This window comes from Lygodium microphyllum, chromosome 22, assembly GCF_053477565.2.
Source record: "Lygodium microphyllum isolate KBCC chromosome 22, Lygodium_microphyllum_v1.1.10, whole genome shotgun sequence".
NCBI classification, from domain to species: Eukaryota; Viridiplantae; Streptophyta; class Polypodiopsida; order Schizaeales; family Lygodiaceae; genus Lygodium; species Lygodium microphyllum.
The window spans coordinates 107,355,891-107,361,890 of record NC_141156.1 but is presented as its reverse complement, the minus strand read 5'-3'; positions in this window follow the sequence as shown (position 1 = coordinate 107,361,890).

Below are 6,000 nucleotides of genomic sequence, written 5' to 3'. Positions count from 1 at the left end.
ATAGCCACATTGAAAAATTTTCTTAATTGATAAAGAAATCTTATAGGCACATCTAAAGCCATGATAAAAAGCTCATAAAAAGCTCATGCCCAAAATCATGTTTACTTCATGAAACATATATGAGACTTTTTTCACACTTTTATACAATATTTAATGTGCAATTTTCACATTCATTTAAATGGTCATTTAAATGCACTTTGACTTGGAGTTTTTGCATGGTATTTCAAGTGACTGTAAATATGTTTTAGGTTAAAGAAAGTCATAGAGCTAGTGGCTATTAGACATGTGGCTCTAGCTATAGTTCTACAACCAATAGCTCCTTGCTATTTTTCTACCCTTTTTGTGTATGCATCGAGTTGAAAGTGATCTTTACAAATTGAATGCACATATTGAGAAAAGGTTATACACATTAATCTAGATTAAGAAAACCAAATCTAGATTGAGAATAACTAGCATCACTTGAAATATATTTTGGGGTCCCAACCATAATCAATTAATCGTAGTAAATTAAATCATGGTTAATAAAGGGCTACATGCACTAAGATGAAAGGCAAGGAGAAGAACTTGGACATGTAGTTTTCTAGCAAAAGGAATTAACGTGCTTCTTCTCTCTTTCTCTCTCAGTTTATGTATTATATATTTGGTGGGGACAACTCCCCAATCTTCATTGTCCCCACAAACCCTATAATCTCTAGTGCAAGATGAACTTATGTATATGAAAATGGATTTACCATTGTATATGGAGTAGATGACGAAAATAATCACTTCTACGTTGCAACAAATCACATATTATTAGACTTTCTTAATTAACAACAACAATAATGGTGAGTACAAATCCATGAGTTTAATCATGATTTTTTAATTCCTTGTCAACAAAGGATGTCCTATCATGGCCTTCACCACTTCGACAATGTTTTGGGATACCATGGCTAGATAGAATATCAAAAAACATGAGAAATGAGAAGATTGCTTGAAGAATTTGCAGCCATATGATGTACTCAATAAGTGACTATGTAGTAAAAGAAAATTGGACTCACCAAAAAGTGCCATCAGTGAGACATTTTATAGACTTGAATATACATAATCAACATTTAAAGTAATTGAGAAATTGTAAGAAACTTCCAAGAGAAATAGAGGTACAATTTATAAATTGCACACACAAAAACATACATAACAATGATGATAGATGGTCCAATACCCGTAGTCATTGATGCCCAAAATTTTCAAGTCACATAGAAAAGAGCTCTTCCAAATAAGGATACTCAAGGCAGACTAAAACGATTTTATTGTAGCAAATATGGCCATGTGAGTAAATATTGGAATAAGTTGAAAGCAAAATGAACACATATTTAAAATGTACAACTCAAGAAAGAAAACTTTGAAACATGAGTATCTATCTAGGAAAACATCTACGTGAATAGTTGTTAAGGCTCAGCAATTTGCAGGTTCAAGCCTCAAGTATCCAAATACACAACCCAACTGGTAGCATTAATTATTATCCAAATAGGAGATTCACCTATCTCAAAGCACTACTAGATTTAGGTGTATCTTTTTTCTCCATAAGGAAATGCTTGGCAAAAAACTTGAGCCTTAGAACCCATGAAGAAAACCCTTTTTAAATCCTTTTTAGAGACTCTTAGAAGCTAGTACCCTTAGCAATTGGGGGTTAAATTTGATAACGTAAGGTATACATACTGGGAAAAAAAATATTCCTTTAACTTTGGAATGTGACTAGTTGGGATTTTCTTTAGAGATGAGGTATTAGAAATATCCAATGCATAATCTATAGCATTATAACTCTCCCAAATAAAACTTATTTTCTAGCAAGTGTTGATTTTAGAAACACCAATTCAACAAGGGCAACAAGAGATCCAAGGACTACTTTAATAGTATCCAAACATGTTACCAACAATTGAGAAACAAACAATGACTGCTCTAGTCATACATGAGATACCAACTTACCAATGCTACCCATCAAAATTCTTATGCAATCACGTTCTTCAAAAGGAATATAGATAATCAATGCCACAATAAAGACATGCTAGTCAAGGGAATAATAGAACCATCAAAGATTCCATGGGTAGTAGAACCGCATCTCATTAAAAAGGATAATGGAAAATATAGGTTTTGTGTAGATTAGACCATTGAATAGAACCATCCAAGAGTCCATGGGTATTAGAATTACAACTTGTAAAACAGAATAATGCCATATGCTAGTCTATGTTAATCAATATAAATCAACGTACATGTAACTCCCTTTTGTGGTTGAGTAGGATGTGGTGCCACATCCTTAGATGCTCCCTCCCACGCGTCGAGAGGCTGCAAAATGTCGACGCGAGGAGGTAGAGTCTTCAAGAAGAGTGGAGAGTGACAATCATGATAGTAGCCCTCATGAAATGCCCCATCAAGTTGTAGAGGATGAAATTTTGGACAACATGGTACACGATCTATTTTCGGAACCGGTTCGCGGAGAAGGTCACTCTACGAAGCCAGATGACACACTATATGTAGCGTTATCTACTCCGTTGTATGAAGGTTGTACGTACTCCGTTCTTCGTGCGTCCCTCGAGATACTTAACTTGCAAACAATTTATGGATGGAGTAATGTCACTTTGAATGCGTTATTGAAGTAGGTATCAATTCATTTGGCTTATGAATCATAATATTAATTGTTCTATTTTGAAATCAGACACAAATATATGTTGGTGGTTTTTTAACTCACTTTTAAAAATATTTGTAGGTTATTATTACAAATGCTTCCAAAAGGAAACAAATTGCCAACTAACAGAGAGCAAGCAAGACATTACTTGACATCTCTGGGAGGCCTCGATTATGTCAAGATCCATGCATGTGTCAATGATTGTGTCTTATTTCATGGGATTCATGAGTTCGCACGAGAGTGTCCTATTTGTGGCGAATCAAGATAGGAAGTGGAGATGAAGTCAATGGATGTGCCTCGTAAGGTTTTGCGATATTTTTTGATTGTTCGACGTATTCAACTTATGTTCAAGTGTAAGTCTATTGGAAAGCTCATGTCATGGCATACTAGTCATCGTTCAAGTGATGAAAAATGGAGGATCCTTGTAAACACACCGGCATAGGAACATATAGACAATTTGTGGCCCGTTTTCAAAGAAGAGCCAAGAAATTTGAGATTTGGTTTAGGTATGATGGAATCAATCCATTTGGCATCAAAAGCACATTATACAGTGTATGGCCAGTGGTATTGGTGAACTATAATATTCCTCCATCCATGGCAATTAAAAAGGGACATGTAATGTTGTCCCTTTTGATTCGTTGAAAGCACAAGGTAAAAAACATGGACATTTACTTAGAGCCTTGGATTGAAGAGTTAGAAATGTTATGGAAAGGTATTGAGGTGCAAGATACAAGCGCATCTGCATCCTCTAGAGATTTCACGTTGAAGGCCATGTTGTTGTGGACCATGCATGACTTTCCAGGATATGGAGAGTGTTTAGGTACATGTATATAACTCTATGTTTAAAATTCAAGACTTGAATCAATTGCATGTTATTAATTCACTTGTTTGTTCAAGTTTAACCACATCAAGATATCATGCATGTCCTATTTGTGGTTTGTCAAAGAAGGTTATCTATGATAATCATCATCCATTTCTTCCTATTGACCATCCCAAATATGTTCTCCCTACTAATGGAATGACTCCACAATCTCTAACCATTCAAGATTGGAAGGAGAGATGGATTAATGCCGACAGCCACCCTCCACTCGGCATGAGTCAGTAATAAGTATATTTCTCTCGATTGACTTTAAAGTATTTAGCATGATGAATTGTTCACATAATATATTGTTTGTTTATTAGGTTCTCTATATTTTTTCATCTTTCGTATTAGACTGAACTCAATATCAATCACCTGTTGGACCCCATTTACATATTAAAAAATGTTGTATCTACATTATGGGATCACTTGATAGGGGCTTGTGATTCAGTCAATGTAAGGGAGGATTTATGTAACATTGGTCACATGAGACGAGCTTGGCCACGCATTGGACCCAGAGGAAATATTGAGCTACCCCATGCATCTTGGATGTTGTCAAAGAACGAGGAAAAAATATTGAAGGAACAAATATGTAGCTTTCAAACACCCACAGGATGTATGAGATGTCTCAAGGGAGCCTTCATAAAGAAAAAGAAAAGAAGTATGGAGCAACTATCTAGTTTGAAGTCCCATGATTGGCACAAAATGATTCAAATAAGGGTATCTCTAACCATGAATATAGTAATCAGTGGAGTAACTATGTGTAAACTTTGGGGTATGATGAATTTTTCCCAAACTAATCATTTGATCTATGAATATTATTTACATTCAGTTCGTACTTCCTACTAGAATATCCCATTGTGTATCCAAAGATGTACGTGATATCATTTACAAGATAGGAGAGCTTGTGAGGTGTGTATACATTGTATTTTTTCATTATATATTGCATACATCATGTAGTGAACCTCTTTGAATTTCTACACAAAAATAAACAATTGTCAAATACATCCTGATAGATACGTGAGCTCGAATGAAATTGATCCAAACACATTGCAAGATTCTCGAGTATTATCTATTGAGGTGGTTTGTTTGGTGGAGGAAATATTTCCTCGGTCCATTTTGACTACTCAATTACATTTACTCGTACATTTGATTGATGAGATCGCACTTTGTGGGGCAGTTCATGCAAGGTGGATGTTGTTTCTTGAGCGCTTCATGAAAACCTTGAAAGATTTTGTGAAGAAAAAAGCATAGCCTGAGGGAAGCATGACTGAGGGTTGGTTAGTGCAATCATCCCTTGTTTATATCTCTGAATATCTTGCTGAAGTGGACCCCTCTCAACCACGACTATGGAAAGACGATGAAGACTTGAGGATGACCTCTATAATACCTCAAGGAAAAGGAATGAGTAAAGTGCTAACAAAAGAAGAACTTCGTAAGTTAAATAGTTTTTGTGTGCTCAATAGTGATGTAATGAGCAAATGGGTGACACTATATAATGAAGCAAGGGTAATAAGAAAAAGTAAAAGACAAGCATTTCGCACCAGATATGGATGTAATGTCTCATTTCCAGATTATCTAAATGCACTCCCACGTCATATTGATATAGATTGATTACATGAGGAAATAGAGAGAATGGAAAAGTAGGAGGAAATTAATATATCTCAAGAAGAGTGGGAATACGCACGAGGTTAAATTGACATGTTTGATCTTAATCTTTTACTACTAGTGCACATTATTCAATGCTATTTGGTGTGAGGGTAAACATCTTTGAACTCAATGTATAGATGAAAAGAGAAATACCCAAGATTGTGGTGTCCTTGCTCACTTTGAGGATGCCAATTATACCATGGAAGGTTATTGTGGCTTGATCCAAGATATTCTGAAGCTTGACTTCAGATGATTTCTTATATATGTACTGGATGTGAAGTGGTTTAAAGAAGTGGTAATAAATGGTGAGCATTGCACAATCAGACGTCATCCAAGTTGTTTGTAATCATTGACTCTACAAAATTTCACCAAAACAAGAATGACACATTCGTACTACCTCAACAATGCAAGCAGGTATATATGTAAAAGCTAATTTTTTTAATATGTATACATGTCATACATATACACAATATAATAAGTATTTAAGTTTCTTGCTTTTGTTTTTCAAATACAAGTTGTGTATCATCCAATGGTAAACAATAACCGATGGTGGTATGTCATCCCTATATCTAATAGTTCAAAACCAATATATGGTAATATTACCCACATAGAGATAGCAGATGACAATCCAACAATTAATGATGATGTACATGATGACACCATAATGGATGATATGTGTGATATAGTACAAGATGAACCTCGCGAGGATGTTCAAGGAAACACAGAAGAGGACAATAATGTGGTTGATGATGATGAAGTTATTGATCAATATAGCAACACATCTGATAGTGGGATAGACTTATTTGTTTCGTTACCTCTTGGTAACATAGAC